Source organism: Micromys minutus (genome assembly GCF_963924665.1).
Source record: "Micromys minutus genome assembly, chromosome: 7".
Classification (NCBI taxonomy): domain Eukaryota; kingdom Metazoa; phylum Chordata; class Mammalia; order Rodentia; family Muridae; genus Micromys; species Micromys minutus.
This window is the reverse complement of record NC_137976.1, coordinates 73,406,339-73,423,218: the sequence shown is the minus strand read 5'-3', so window position 1 is coordinate 73,423,218 and position 16,880 is coordinate 73,406,339. Positions and strand designations below refer to the sequence as shown.

General features: G+C 48.7%; 1 pseudogene across 1 annotated transcript; it reads right to left on the bottom strand.

The window, feature by feature from the left end:
- Positions 1-13,585: 13,585 nt before the first annotated feature.
- LOC308422940 (immunoglobulin omega chain-like) lies at positions 13,586-14,111 on the bottom strand (annotated as a pseudogene). The gene is made up of 2 exons: positions 14,066-14,111; positions 13,586-13,978 (listed from the first exon to the last, which is right to left on the bottom strand). The product of its transcript is annotated as an immunoglobulin omega chain-like (transcript).
- Positions 14,112-16,880: the final 2,769 nt, after the last annotated feature.

Here is a 16,880-nt window from a genome sequence, read left to right as displayed (position 1 = left end):
TACAGTTAGTTGCCATGTTCTGTGTTTGGCCCTTGCAAATAGTTTGTCCAAAGGACTCACTGAGCAGTCATGGTACTTCCCTTCTAACTAAGGCTTGTTTAGAAAACAGAGCAAGAGAGCCATTGAAGCACACAGCCTGTGTGTCTGAAGCTTGGTGGGTCAGACGTGGTGAGTTAGAGCTGTTGCCCGATGGAAGGTTGATCTTGTAGAGGCCTAACCTCCAGCTTGTAGAATCAAATCCACTACAATGATACACTGTAGTTACCCCCTTGCCACTGAGAAAACGGACCTTTTGATGTCAGGCTTGTGGGATTCTCTGAAACAAGCTGGGTTAGATTTTCATTGTTCATAATTTACATGTGAGGAAATAGAGGCCAGGAGCAGAGCTACACGCCTTTAATCCTGGGAAACAGGCAGTGAGGTCTCTGTGTTCCAGGCCAGCCAGAACCACAAGGCAAAATCCTGTTTCTAAACAACATTGACAAAGGACAACTCGCCTTGTGCCAAACCAATTCCAGATGGACAAAAGACCTTAATGTGAAGTTTGACACAGCCTGAAACTGATACAGGAAAAAGTTGGGAAAATATTTCAGCATATAGATGCAGAAAAGAACTTTTCAACAGGACTTTAGTTGCTCGGAAACAGGGCCAACAACTGACAAATGGTATCTGATGAAATTAAAATATGTACAGTGAAGGAAACCACAGACAGAAATGGTATCCCACAGAGTGGGAGAAAACCTTTGCAGGTTGAGCCTCCAGCAGAGGGATAGAAAATAAGCAAGAATAATGAACATCATTTGCTGCTTTTGCAGAGGACCTAGCACACCCTTTGGATCTCTGCAGGCACCAGATACTTGTGCGATGCACACACATAAAATATCTAAAACATGAATCAAACAACCTAACTGATAACTTGATTGATGAACAGTTTACTAACAACAAATGATAACTGGCCATAAACATGAGAAAATGATCATCTCACTAGCAAATTAAAACTACACGGAGATCCCATCTTACCCTGTGAGAAAACTGAGAAGCCACAGTGCTGTTCCAGAAAAGACAGACAACCATGCTCTGGAGTGGAGTGACATCCCTGCCCTGCATTTGACTTCTGTGTTATTACATACCATAGGGATAAGAGCCTTAGTAACGCTTGAAAGTTTAGACTTTAAGTAGTCCCCAAAGGGTTTGGAGTAATATAACTGACATCATCTATTATTTAGAGTATTTTAATAAAACTACAGATCCTGCTAAATGTAGAACTAGAAACATGATTAAAGAAATATCAACTTCCAAACATGACTGTGGGGTTATATAGATTGTCCTGAAGCTGTTTGTATTTTAATGTTAATTCCACTTCCCCCAAGAAGGGCTGCCCAGTCAACTATTCAAGGGGTGATGTCATCTGAACCTTCCCATTTTAATTAGTAAAATAAAGGAAAGCCAGTGACTGGGTGGGGTGAGGGAGGTGAAGAGAAAGCAGAGGTCTCTGAGGTCAGAGGTCAGAGGGTAGAGATTGTGGTAAGATGGAGGTTCCCAAGGACCAGCTAGACCCAGGTGATATTAATTGGCATTAAATAGCTATGAACATTAAGGATTTTACAGGTCTAGTATCTCATATAGAAGGGCAGTTTGTATCTTTGTCTATTTGATGTAATCTTGTGTAGAGGGTTTGTGGATTGAGAGTTGAATATATAAACCTGTATGAAAAGCTATTGGGCTGTAGAGTATTTATGTGAGTTTTGGGGTAAATGAACACCCAGGATGGAGGTGGAAGGCAGGCAGAGGAAGACTGCCAAGGGAAGGGAGTTGTGAGGACAGAGTTGGGCTGCGGGGGTGGCTCCGCATCAGGGCCCTTAAAAAGGTAAACCATTATTAATTTTTAATATTTACTGAAACAGGGTTAAGAAAGGAAAGTTCTAGAACAACTAGAGGCTGGAGCCCCTCTGGGGTGAGGGCTGGCGCCACACAGCTAATCCAAACTATTAGAAAAGTATGAAAACTAACCAAAAACTCATTTGGTGAGTTGGACCAAAGGACTAGAGATGGCAAGAAAGGAAACAGAAGCTTGGTCTGGTGTATTTACCCCGCTTAGACACCCAAAAGGAATGAGATATCCAAACAAACAGGTTAAATACCATGAAACACAACTTTATTCAAAGGGGAAAGTAAGAAGCTGGAGAGGAAATGCCTGTGGTAGAGGAATATCTGAGCATTTCTAGGTTAGAGAAGGTCCCCACCCCCAACAGCAAAAGCCATGAAAAAAAAAGTGTAGTTGCAGATGCCTAGAGGCAGGCCCCGGGAAAGCCAAATGGAAAGAAAGAAAAGTCTACTCTTGACTCAGGGAAGCTGAGACAACACCTTTCACGTCTACAACAGAATCTCTGTGTGGAATAACAGACTTCTCTTATTCAAAACAGAAGTGTGTTAGGTCCTCACCACAGTGACAAAGTACGAAAGGCAGTGACTCTAGAGGAAAAGGTTTGATTTTGGCTTATAGTTGGTCAATGGCAGACAGGGTAGTGGTGGTTTGGGGACTGTGGCAAAGCAGTGTGATATCAGAGCATCAGGTCAAGGCTATTGCCTTAGGACAGCTAGGCAGCCGGGAGAGGAAGGAAAGGCCTGTTCCTCTCTAGCTTCCTCCCTAAGCCCCCCCCCCCCCCAGCAACAGTTTGGAGATGGAGTCTTTAGTGAGGATGCCTGAGATTTGAATTACAGCAAACAGCATAAGAGTGAAGCCAGAAAAACAGGCAAGTAGGGAAAGAATGGAGGATGGATTTAGAATGGAAGCTTGGGATGCCAGAAGGTCCAGCAGATGCCATATAGTGAAGAGGAAGGGGCTGGGGAGATGCTGGGCAGAAGCTGATAGGAAATTATGGGGGCTGGCACAAGGGGGCGGGGACTGGCACAAGAGGGCGGGGCTGGCACAAGAGGCGGGGACTGGAGCAAGGGGCGGGGCTGGCGCAAGGTGGAGGGGCTGGCGGGGAGGGGCCTGTCGGGGGCTGGCAGGGGTAGGCGGGGGCTAGTGGGGTTGTGTCCTCACTGCAACAAAGCAAGAGCATGGTTATCCATGTTAAGATACAACTTAAGAGTAAGAAGAATGGCAGAGAGTGTAAGTTTTATGCAGTCACAATGTTCATCCACAAACATCAGTCAAGAGTTATTTGAGAATATTCACCTGTGACTCTACACTACTGTAAGTCTGAATGGGCACTATTATTCAGCTGTGGTTTGTACCCCAAAGTATCATGTGATGGAGACTTGGTTCCCAACATGAGAGGTGGTGAGATCTCCCAAAGGAGGTCTCATGGACAGTAGTAAGTCACTGGACCACTATCATTAGAAAGGATCAATAGAATTTTCTCAGAACCTGGTTAGTTCTATCCTGGCTTCTCTCTCAGAGTTCCCATTCCCACCCCCCATGATTTCATTCTTTGTCCAAGAGGGCTTTTAACTGAAGCCAATGCCAGTGCCAAGGTCGCCCATCCAGAATAGTGAGCTGAACACGCCTTTACTCATGAAGTTCCCAGACTCGTGCATTTTGCTATAGCAACAGAAAACAGACTGAAGACAATGGTCAGCCACACAAGATCACCCTACTCTGTTATCTGAGTTCTCAGTCCTTCCCTGGGCTCTGCGGACTTGCAGGCCTTCAGCAGTCACTGATAGCATGTGGAAGTAAAAGCTGGAGCAAGACCTCACACTCGGACCTACCTGTGACATGTATGCTTTCATATGTGAATTCAATGAACACATCTCTGAGCAGCTGCCTTTCAGAGTGTGCTGTGAGATTGGATATTCTCTCTGTATTTCAACACAAGCTATTAACTGCTTCAAACGTGACTGGTATTATCAGGTTCTGGGTGGTTTTGTTCTTTAAATATATTCAGACTATCTGTTCAATGGCTGCTACACTAGATAGCAAAGTCCTTCACCCAGAAGTGAAGGAGACATGGCCTGTCTCCCACGGTGCTCCTTTGTATGTGTATGTGTAGGTTTATGTGCATGTGTATGTGTGTGTATGTGTATGTGTGTGTATATGGTGTAGGGCATGTGCAACCTTGTTACCAGACAGGCATAAAAAATGGTAAGATTGAATGAGCTCAAACCCTGGGAATCTCAAAATTGAGAATGGCAGGAGTAGACCTCTCCCTATCTGATTTTTTTTTAGATTTATTTACTATATATAAGTGCACAGTATTCAGACACACCAGAAGAGGACATCAGATCTCATTACAGATGGTTGTGAGCCACCACGTTGTTGCTTGTTGCTGAGAATTGAACTCAGGACCTCTGGAAGAGCAATCAATGCTCTTAACCACTGAGCCATCTCGTCAGCCCCCTATCTGCTTCTACCTGCTCTGGAACATAATCACAACACCCCAGTGAGGACCAATGGGTGCTGGGTCAAACGGCATAAACACCTGGAGCTCTTCTTCACACTAATGACGTGTCTAGATAGCCCTGAGCCTTTAAGCCAATGAGTTTTTCTTCCTGAGTATTCCTTCCCACAAAGGGTATTTAACCCCTGGCTCACCACCCCCCAAAATGTATGCATTACACCCACCATCAAATAAACCAGAATGAACAAGCAAGGGTGGTCTCAGCTGTTTTATTGACTGTGGAGGGGGAGGTTTCTCTCCTCCAGCCCCTCCGGTATACTTGACCTTGGCTCCAATGCAGACTGGGTTTGACTTGTCCAGGGCTGTCCTCCACACTCCACCTAATGCACAGATACCCCGAGGAAAGGGCAGACCACAGACTCCTGTTCCTGACTCCCTTTGGTATACTGGTGGTGCCCTGGGACTCAGAGAGGAGACTGGGAACCACAGCATCTATTCCAGACTCCTCTTTCCTCTTCCAGGCTGATGAAGGACACTAAACTGTGAAGTTCACCCTGCCTCCAGGAGGAGCACCACCATAGGTGGATTGTGGCAACCCAGGAACCACACCACACCAGATTGCATACAATGGCTCAGGCATTTGTGGCAGCAGTAGAAACAGAAGGAATCTGCTTCAAGTGTGGAGAGACAGAACGATGGAGATATGAATGGCCACGAAACTTCCTTCCCATAAAAGATCCTAATGCCCGTAAGACAATGTGATCCTGACGCTGGAAAGGTTTCCACTGGAGAAAATATTGTACCTACTTATATGACAAGGATGGGAAGCCACTGGGGCCTTCAAACATAAGAGGGGGCATCCCTCGTCCCCAACAGTAAGAGGGACAACTACTCCCATAGAAGCTTTAAGGTGTCTAGCATCTCAAAAGTCTCACACCCAAAATTAATCATTAAAATAGATAACAAGCTGTTGAAGTGCCTTATGATCCTGGAGCAGACAAGGCAATTTTGAGACAAGATCCCACGTGACTGGCAACTGATCCCTGGGGTCCAGCTCCTAGCATAGGATGTACCTCATGCATTAATCACCAAACAGGCCTACAGGTGGGAGGACCCCGATGGAGCTACTGGCCTCCTACGCCCCCGGTAACTCATGTAGCCACCAATCTTCTAGGACAGATTTCTTGCAGACCTTTGAGGTCGTGCTTAAACCAGTCAGAAAGAGGCCACAGCAAGATAGATGACAAGACCTATAAAGAAAGTTAAACACAAGGAAATCCTAAAAACCCTCCTCTGAATCACCCTCGATTCTAAGGGCCATTATTAGATTTGATACTCTCTGCCTTGATTGGCTCTCTAATAAAACCATTTGAACCCCTCCCCCACTGCAGCCCATGGAACACCCCTGTGTTCACTATAAAAAGAGCTCAGGGATGAAGACTATTACAAGTTTTGAGGGCAGTTAACAAAACCATATGAGTCTGGGACTCTCCCCGAAAGAGGGCTGCGCACACCTCAGCCATCCCTGTCAATATCTCCTATTAGCAATCGACATAAATAGAAATGGGCATCTATCTCCACCCTGGAGACTGTGAATGCTTTGCATTCTCAGTGCCTCCCATTAAAACTCTGGTCCAGCTTACAATATGAATGGATTGTTCTCCCTCAGGGAATGGCCAACAGTCCAACCATTTGTCAGGAGTCTGTGGCCATTTCATTAAAACCTGTTTTCAGACAAATGACTGTTTTCAGACAAATGACATATATATCACTATATGGGTGACATTTTAAAATGGGGAGACTCTTCTACCTCCCCCTCCCAACTTAACGACCAGCTAATACCATCCCTATCTGGCCTGGGATTCAAACTAGTCCATCATAAAACTAACTTATTCTTCCCACTGCATTTTTAGGAACAGAAACTTCCCTCCCTCAGTACACCCCTCAAACCCACCCTGTCCTTCCCTCAAAAATTAACTCTTGCCTCCCTCCAGAACTTTTTGGGTAACTTAATTGATTTTAATCCTCACTCCTCTTTCCCACAACACCCTTCAGCCCCCTTTAACCTCCTAAAAGGAGACAAAAGGCCCTTCCTCCCCAAGAACACTGTGCCTGGAGCAATCCAAGCTATAAATGGTCAAGATATGGCTCTTCCTAGGTCTGACCCAACAATACCCATACATCCCCTTATCTTTAATCCCCCTACACTTGTGGGAGCCCTTTACCAACTCCAGGGGGTGCTGAAGTGTCTCCACATTCCGATGGTGGCACACTCTGAATTATAAATGACATGGATTCATTTGCTAGCATGATTGAAGATGGCAGAGACAGAGCCCTACAACCCCTGGGAAATAACCTGACATTCTTGTCACCCCTTTCTCTCTCCAATATTCAGTGGGTAATCAAAAAATCACTCCCGAATTGCTATCAGCTTAACAGGATTACCAGGATAAATTGACAACCATTATCCTAATGAAAAAATGGGTCTCTGCCCTCCCTATATTGCAATGGCTGCCCCCAAACGATTTTCAAAAAGACCCATAGTAGAAGCCTCTCTATTTGTCTAGCCCTAAAGGAAGTCAAGCAACCCCTCAACCTCCTTTCAGACAGTGTGTATGCTGTCAGTGTGCTCCCCTGGCTGTCAAGGTCCTTTGTCAAACTAGATGCCAACCCCCTCTCCCCTCTACTCGTACAGGTTCCCACCCTCCTGCAGGAAAGAACCTCCCCCATCTATGTACAGCATGTCAGATCTCACAGTCCCACGCCAGGCCCTATACCTGAGGGAAATGCCCTCGCTGACCAAATCACCTCATCAGGAACATCCAGAGCCTCCGCTGAGCAAGCAGACCAGTTCCACCTATGCACACACACAAATAAAAGGGGACTTCATGCCAGCTTCCCCCATATCCCTCTTGCTCAATTCCAAAGAATAATAAAAACATGCTCCTCCCGTACAACCTTTATTACCACCCCAACCTTACTAATGATGGGCACCAATCCCAGAGGCCTCAAATCAATTCATGGCAACTTGATGTTGAACCCACTGAGACATTGAGTCCAACGAGCAGAGGAATGAAGGGTGTGGTCCTGCATCCTGGAGGCTTTGCTTGAAGTGACAAAAGTCCACTCTTAGACTCTGGGAAAGAGGCAATTGTTCCCAGACAGCTGTGAGATACACTGGCTCCTGATGACATGAGTTACTTCTTCCCAGGTCAGGAGGGTCCCTTTTTAGCTGTGTGGTTCCTGCTGTCTGAACGAATATTGTCAGGTTTGAAGGACTGCACTCTCTCACTCACTTCTCAATCATGTAACTCCTACATACATCTCAAGCCCCGCCCCCCATCCCCGGACAGAGCACCGAATTCCTAACCTACGAGCAGGAAAGGTTTCCGATCTGGGTCAGACTCCTATAATAAAGACTCTCTTTGTTCTTGCATTGGACTCCAAATCCCTGGTGGTCGCCTGGGGTTCCTGCAAACAGGCATAACACCACCATGTGGCTCTGGCTTTAGAGTCAAGAATAGAAGAAACCACTGGGACAATGGATGCTGGTCAGCTGGAGCTAAGAAATTAGTGTTGATTAAAAAGAGACCAGCATCACTGAGGTGAAATCTTCTGGGGACTGTTTTCTGAGAGCACAAAGAGGCTGTGTTCCAGAAATAGCTAAGGCTGTACCTTGTGCTGCAGCTGGACTTGGTAATGTGTAAGAGTCACCCAGGGGGACTGGTTTGAAGGCATGAAGGAGTCATGAAGAGCAGCTGAGGCTCAGCACAGTGAGAGGCCAGGGAAGGCCACTGGAGAAAGTGCAGCCTCAGTTGCAGCTGACAATATTATATGAGGCGATTAAAATACAGTCATAATGGGTGACGAGACAGCCCATTATCAAAGTGCTTGTTTGTCTCATAAGGACAAGGACCTGAGTTTGATCTCCAGAACCCATGTTTTTTTTTTTTTTTTTTTTTTTTTTTAAAAAAGCCAGAGGTGGTGTAACACTTGCAATGTCCGAGTCAGAGAGGTGGACGCTGGCACATTGCTAGGGTCCCAAGGCCAGACAGCCTTGTCTACCTGACAGTGGGAAAACTTGTTTGGAAAAAGAATGAATGTTGCAGTCCCCAGCTTGCCCTCCTCCCCCCACGTAGTCCAGCAAATTCCATTTTTCTCCCTCCCCCTCCTCCCTCCCCCTTCCCTCCCTCTTCCTCTCCCCCCTCTCTTCTCTCCCCTCCCTTTCCCTCTCCTCCCTCTCCTTCTCTCTCCCTCTCTCTCTCCCCCTCTCCCCAACCCCACTCACTCAGAAAGCCTCCAAACAGAAAAAGTGCCAAGAGCCCAGTCCTGCATTCCTGACAAGCTGTCTCAACACCCTCAAGCTGAAGTCACCAGACACCCAAGACCCACCCTGACCCCTGCACACGCCCAGTGTGTGGCAGACACATCCTTTTCCCTCACATGTAGTCCATAAGAAACTGCCCTGCCACAGTCTGCTGTAACCTTTTTCTTGTCCCCTGAGACTGGGAACTCTCTCCTGGGAACCCATTCCTAGCGATAGCTCTCTGCAGTGGCATTCTACATGTACTGTGACAAGTAGTTGGAAATCTGTGCGGAGGCCTGGTGATAATTATTTCCATTAAAACGGCAACATTAGTAGATTCCTGGTGCTCTCAGTAAACTGTAAGTATGTAACTGAAGCAGCAGTGTTAAATGCCAAACTACACATGGCTACTTTTAATTAAGACAGTTAGAAATGGTTGTTTTCATAGTTCTAAACAGCTGCTCACATATTGCTCCTTCCTGTCATCAGGAACTAAAACTCTCAGGCCATTTCCATTTCCCCTTAGGAATTTCTTTAGAAAATTCTTGGAACTCTAAAACAGTTCTACCTGGAAAATCTCTGTTCTTCACATGCTGTTGGAGCTGCTCTACAGGGTGACCAGGAGAGGGCGCTAAAGCTCTTGGCCTCCCCAGAGCTGCTAAATTGGAGGATAGGATCTGGCACGTCTGACTTTCCCACCTCATCTGTTCATGCGTTCTGGATGACATAGTTTTCACTAATGTGAAAACGCAGGTTCTTTCGCTTGGTTATATCTTTTTAAGAAAACCACGGGACGTATCTATTTTTACTTTTCTCCCAAGCCTGTTGCTAAGGAAAGGAGAATGATCATTCCCTATCACTGTCAGGTCAAATGGCTGTCTGTGGCGCCCGCCAGTTAACCTGCCAAAGCCCATGTTGGTTTCCAGGCTCACTCAGAGCCACAGATATCTGTGGCTCCTCTCATGGCTTCCCATCCGCCACCCTCAACTTCTCCAGCTCCCGGCTTCTCCCCTCCAGCCTCTCCCTCCCTTATAACCCAGTTGTTCCTGCCGTGCTTCCTCGTCTTCCTGTCTTGGTCCCTTCGCTCTTCCCCCACTCTACTGGTCTCTTTTGGCCACACCCTTTTTCTGTTTTCCCACAGCCCTGTCCAATCGGCTGACCAGTTTCAGTCTACTACTTCCCCTCTGTTGTGGAGTCTTCCAGATACCTCTGGCTGTTCTGACCTCATTTCTACAATATCCGGAAGCAGTCCTTGGTTTATATACTTGCTATAACTGATAAATGGTCGGGAAGAGTCCACTTCTTTCCCTGCCTTTACTGTTCAAACAGCCTCTCACGGTGGCCAAGTTATTGGTAAAGTTTAGAATTTTGAGGTGTTGTCGATTCTGCAGGTTTGGGGTGTTTTCTTTGAGGCAGGGTCTTATACTATGTAGCTCAGGTTGGTCTAGGTTTCCTGCCTCCTTTTCCACAGAGCTGGGACTGCAGCAAGCTCTCAGTATGGAGGGAGCTCCTTTCTTTGTGTTTATGGCATGTATATATGTTACGTGTGTATCTACGTGTGTATGCACATGCTCATTTGTATGAGTGAGTGTGAGCATGCATGTGCCACAGGATACACGTGGAGGTCAGAGGTCAACCTCAGGTGTTGCTCTCGACTGAGACGAGAGCTCTTCCTCCGGTGCCAGGCTAGCTGGCCCGAAGACTTTTGGAGCTCCCAACCCCTGGAGGAGCTCTGGCGTTACAGATGTTTGCTACTTGCACCTTTTACACAGGCTCTGGGGATTTGAACTCCGGTCCCCATGCTCTATAGATGGGGCTTTAGCCAGTGAGCCATCGTCCCAGCCCTCGGGGTCTCTTTATAGCACCTTCTCTAGTTATCAAGTGGAAGAAGGATGCTGAAATGACAGTATGTCCTTTCCATACTACATAATGAGCAAACGGTGGGACAGTGAGCACCCGTCAAAAAGATGTCCCCATGGCTGAGTCCATGCTCTTTCTCCACCTAGCTCACCTCTAACTCACTCTGCAACCCAGGCCATGACTACACTGGCTTTTTAGACTCTTCTTTAAGTGCCACCCTGTGAGACCCCCGGGAGCTCCTGAGACCCCTCCCCACAGCCTCCCCCAGGGGAGGATCTTCCTCAGGTGGAACTGTCTGGGTCACAGCAGCATGTCCAAGATCACCTGGTTCTGTTTTCAGTTAAGATTGGAACATAGGTTAGAAGCCCACAGCCTGCTTCTCACAACTGCCAGGAGCCCTCCTGGTTCCGGAGTCTGTGCAGTCCGGCAGTGAGTGGATCCTGAGGCTCTGGTGCTGCCTCCCCACCATCTCCGTCTCAGTCTCGGGGGCTCCCCACATTCCTTCCATGCATTTGTCTCCTTTTCCAGGCCCCTTTCGGTTACAGCACACAGCCACTTGCTTTGTTCAGATGGCAGAGGATGGTAATGTGGCAGAGGAAAACAATGGACAGACAGACAGATGTACAGAAACAGAGAGTACGGTCAGTCACAGATGTGAAAGGACACCAAAGCAGCTTCTCCCGGTCTCAGGGAGTCACAGTGACCCCAGCCATCTAATGAGAGCTAATGAGTGGCCAAGGATTCATTGGCTTACATTCATCGCCCAGCCTTCGCTTGCTCACCTGCCTAGTATTTAATCTCCTAGAGTGTTTATCATACGCAGAGGATCCAGGCAGCTGGGAATTTGTAAGAGTCTTGATAAAATAATAATAATAATAATAATAATAATAATAATAATAATAATAATAATAATAATAATAATAAAGAGAGCTACAAGGCAGGTGCTAACTGTAATTAGGAAAACAGCCTGTCAGCCAGTGGTTCATTGGTTCTCAACCTTCCTAATCTGCAACCCTTTAATACAGTCTCTCTTGTTGTGGTGACCCCAACCCTAAAATGATTTCATTACTACTTCCTAAATTTAATTTTGCTACTGTTAAGAATCATAATTAAATATCTGGTGTGCAGGATATCTATATGTGACCCTAAGGGGCTTGTGATCCACAGACTGAGAATCTTTGCACTAGTGAGTCTGAAGGGATGGCTCAAGTCCCAGCTCCCACATAGTGGCTCATTACCATCTGTCCCTAGAGTCTAGGGAATCTGATACCCTCTTCTGGCCTTCAGGGGTGCCAGGCACGCATGTGGTTGGTGCCTAGACATACTTGTAGGCAAAAAACTCATAAATTAAACTAATAACAAAATTTTTTTAAAATGTAGCCGCTAGAAAATGGGAGCTGCAGATGTGGCCGGCCCACGCGCTTCGAAGGCAGGAAGCAGGCAGAGGCGGAGTGACGGCAAGTCTGGGTGAAGATAGAGGAAAGTCAAGACAAGCAGGGTGAGAGGCAGGAGGTCCAGTGAGAAATAACTGGGATGACAGGGAAAACCGATGGGGAGGAAGAACAGGCCACGCCCATGACCACTGAATCTGTGTTCAGCATTTTGCACAGATAGTTAGAGTTAGGCAGGCAAGATGGCTCAGCTCCCTGGGAAAGGTGTTTGCTGCCAAGTCGCAGAGCCTGAGACCCATCCCTCAGGCTCATATGATGGAAGGAAAAATGTCCTCTGACCTTCACAGGTGGCACTGGAGCACACTGTAAGAGAACCCTGGGTCAGAGGAAGCAGGAATGACACCGACATGTTTTCACCTCTCAGGGGGGTCTGGGGAGCATTTAGCAGTGGCAGATAGGTGTTCTCAACCAAGTTTAAAGGCACAAAGGACACCATTTTTGCCTGGCACCTCCCTTAGGAGAAGCACAACCATGCAGTACAGACAGACGCCACACATCCAGGTTCTCTCAGGGCACACTTTGGGCTGTATCCGGGGATTTCCAGGCACTGAGCTGTGGCCAAGACTCTGCAAACTCTTCCAACCCCCTGCAGCCAACAATCCTAGTGTGGTCTCAGGGGACCACTGTCTGTCCACAGGCCGTGGCTCAGAACCCAAGGCCATTGTCAAGAATGTGTGACATCAAGAAAGCTGTGAAGGCCTTTGATGACACTCCAAGCAGGGATCACTGGAACCCAGGCAGGAGCTGTGGCACTCCTCCCAAGCAAGGCCAGCCGTCTGTGGTGAGGACACATTCTAAGTTAGCTTTACTAACAGCCTCCCAGGTCACTCTCCTGAATCTACAGCTGTTTCTTTGTTCTAAAGGCAGAACCAGGTAATTCAACAGTCAGGATGGTCTACAAAGCAAGGCGGGTAACATCTGGCCTTTGAGAAAATGCTGGCTGCCACATCACTCCCCTGCACAGAGGTTCATGCACCTCGCTAACCCTGGGGCCTTCACTGCGATCTGGCGCTATCTGGGACTGTCACCATTCACAGTGGAGAGCATGTGCTGTGTACTGCATCTGGTAGCAGAGGCCACAGCCACAATGAACCGGTAGCCTCATGACGAAGATCTGTCTGTCCATCCCAAAACATCACCAGTAACAATGAGGGGAGCCTGTTCTCCCCCAAGGTAGAGGCCCAGTGATGCCATTTGCCGGGCTCTGTGACTGTGGAGATGACAACAGGAGACCCTGTCCTTTGCAAGAAGGTCCTCCTCCAAGATGTTTTTATCATCCATTTGCCCTGTGATCTTAACAACAGGGATCAGGCAAATGCTCTGCCTCAGTGACGGTACCTGGCCAAACTGAGCATGACTACTCAGGTTTCGGGGACCTTTGACCTAGCCAGGTCTTAAATTGGTTCTAAGTTCACAAACCAGCCAAGCCAACCTCAGTAAAAACAGCTTTAATTCTACAGTGCAGCTTCCGATGGGTTGTATCATAGCAACACTACAATACAAGGAAACACTGGATGGCTGCATCTCCTTGGCTCTGTGAAGCCGAGTGCTCTACCGCTCCTTCCCAAACCAGCCTAGCCGAGCAAAGCAAACTCCGTCTTCAGTTCAGGGTCTGAATGTCTCTAGAGCCTAAGTTCCCCAATCTGTATGCTACTTTTCCCTTCCCACTCCCTCTCCATCTTCTCCTGTTCCCGGTCCCGGAGCCCCACTGCGCAGTAATACACAGCCTCGTCCTCAGGCTGCAGGTCAGAGATGCTCAAATACCCCAGGTTCCCGGCCGGCCGTATCTTTGGATCCGGAGAAGCGAGCAGGGATCTTGGGACCCTGGTGCTTGTCTGAGTGTGAGAAGTATCTCAGCAGGAACCTGGGAGGGTGGCCCGGCCTCTGCTGGTACCAGTAAATGCTGTAAACGCCAATGTTATGGTTGCTGCTCAGGGTGCAGGAGAGGCGGATGGTGGTTCCCAGGGAGGAAGAGGCTGCCGGTGGCTGGTGCAGCATGGGCTGAGGGCCACAACCTGAGAAGACAGAAGCAGGTCCATCCCTGGGGCAGAGCAAGGCAAGAGGAGGGGCAAGGAGGCTCCGGGCCCCAAGAGTTCCCTTACCTGTGAGGTGGGTCAGCAGTAGGAGCAGGGCAGACATCCAGGCCATGGCTCCCGACCTACAGCACCCTGCCCCCTACAGCTGCTGCTCCTGGGCCCTGACCAGCTGGGGAGCACTCTCCTCCCTGCTCTGAGGAGAGTCACTGCACCCTGGTTCCTGCTCACCACCCTCCCAGGCTTTCTGGGCTCTGCATCGCCACTGACCAGAATGGTTTCATGGTAACCTTTGTGGCTCTGGGTTTGACCCAGGGAAGCATTCTGGGAGGAAGCACCTGCTAGAAAGTCATGGACCAGAACCCAGGAGCTAGATGGTGGGCTCACCTCCCTGGGGGGGAGTGACCTCAACTCCCCGAGAGGCTGAGCCCTACAGAAGCAGGTTTGTAGTTCATGTTCAAATGCCTGGTGTTCTACTGTCATGGCTCCCAAATTTGGTTACACATAAGAGCTACCTGGATGCCCAGGTCTCAGCCCAACTCTACTAAGGTAAACTGTTTCTGTAGTCAGGGGTGACGTCAGTAAAGTCGAGGAGCCCAGATCATTCTGATGCATTGCAAGTCTGGCCACCACGCCCTCACAATCCCTGTTTGTTAGGATCACCTAGTGCCCCAGTTTGCTCTGATGAACATAGTAACCAAAAGCAAACTTGGGTGGCAGAGGGGTTGTTTCTGCTTACAGCTTATAGACTACCTGGAGGCAGGAGTTGAAGCAGAGGCCATGGATGGGTGCTGCTTGGTGGCTTACTCCACATGGCTTGCTCACCCTACTTTTGTATAGAATGCAGGACCACCAGCCCAGGGATGACACATCCACTGTAGGCTGGGCCCTCCCCCATCAATCCCTAATTAAGAAAACAGGCTTCCTACAGTTTAAACTTATGGAGGCATTTTCTCAGTTCAGGTTCCCTCCCCTCAGATGACTTTCATCAGATGACTTTCGATTATGTCTAGTTGACATAAACGCTCCAGCACATGGGTCTCTGTGCCAGGGCTGCCTTGGAAGGTTTGGTAGAAGTGGTCTATAGCTGCTCCAAGGGACCCCCGGGTCTGTCTAGTGTTTCCAGGATTGGGGATGAACTCTTAACTCCCAGAGTACAAAGGCTGGGCTTCACACTTGGCCTCCTTAGATGTTGCAAAGGATAGACCCATCCACTGGGATACCTCTGAGCATCTAAACACTGACCAGCAAGTGGAGAAAGTCTTGCCCATCCTGTGTGATGGTGGTCATTCCTCTTCAGCCCACACAACCCAGCGAAGAGCACCCCTCAAAGAGCTCCTATCCAGCCCTTACCCCTCCTCCACCCCATCCCTATCCCACCCCACAACCCCACCTACCTCTCCAGAGCCTTCACTCTGCCATCTGTACATAGCAGCTATTCTCCAAATGCCCCCTCCAGAGCCTCACCATGGCTTTCTATAACCATGAGCCTATACTCCCCCTATAAAGCCCTTCTGCTGGTACAGTGACACACACTATGAGTCCCAGCTCTGGGAGGCAGAAGCTGGTCTCTGAGTGTGAGGCCAGGCTGGTCTATAGTGAGTTCCAGCACAGCCAAGTCTACACAGAGAAATCCTGCCTCAAAATAAATAAGCAAACTCTTCTGCAGGGCAATTTCGCTCTTTCTACAAACCTGCATTTTCTTAAAGATAAAACTCAGTCTCACTAAAACTTCATTTTATCCTATTTAAAACAACCGGTTGTGTGTGTGTGTGTGTGTGTGTGAGAGAGAGAGAGAGAGAGAGAGAGAGAGAGAGAGAGAGAGAGAGAGAGAGAGAGAGAGAGAGAATGATGCATGCCTGCTTCAGATCCCTTGGAACTGGAGTTAAGAATGGTTTCGAACTACCATGTGGGTTCTGGGAACCAAACTCAAGTTCTTTGCATGAACAAGAAGTGCTTTTAAAATTGTTCAGCCATCATTTCGATCCTTTGTTGTTGGGGTGGTGGTGGTGCTGGCGATAGTGGCGGCGGCTGCGGCGGTGGTGGTGGTGGTGGTGGTGGTGGTGGCGGTGGTGGCGGTGGTGGTGGTGGTGGTGGTGGCGGTGGTGGCGGTGGTGGCGGTGGTGGTGGCGGTGGTGGCGGTGGTGGCGGTGGCGGCGGTGGCGGTGGTGGCGGTGGTGGCGGTGGTGGCGGTGGTGGCGATAGTGGCGGCGGTGGTGGCAGTGGTGGTTGAAGAGATCCACTGAGCTGTGTGGGCCCTGCACTTTCCACCAGACTCAGCACAAAAGCAGAGGTACCACGGAGGTGACTCAGGAAACCGTGGGTCATTTTGAGACCCTGTAACTTGGGAAGGTCAGGCTTGGATCCAATCCCAGAGCCACTCATCTGGGCTCCTTGTCAGGGCCATGTCTTATCCAGGGTCTCCTTCCTTCTGAACCACGGGCTTCGTTACTGTTCTGGGTTTCCATCTGTGAGCTGAGGACGAGGGCCAGGTCAGGCCTCAAGGATGCCAGCACGCCTCAGTTGAGTGTCGGTCGTCTCAACCCTATGGCTTGCTGTGCCCTGTGTTTCAGGCAGTGCAGTAATTAGGGGTGAAGGACTTCAGTTCTGTGTTCTGTCTTTTCTTACTGCTAATGTCTGTGCTGCTGACTCAGCAAAGACCGCAAGCTGAACAAAGATGCTGCCTGCTTGGACCGGCTCACCTTCGGCAGCCGCTGGGAGCATCGCGTTATCAAGTCCGCAACAGAGAGATCTGTGCTGTGCTCCAAACATCTGCAGTTTTCTAACCTGTCTGGCCTTGGGATCTGCCTCCATTCCTCCCAGTTGGCCCGACCAGCTCCTGCCTACCAGTTAGCAGGCTGATCAGGTATCCCCAGCATGAGAC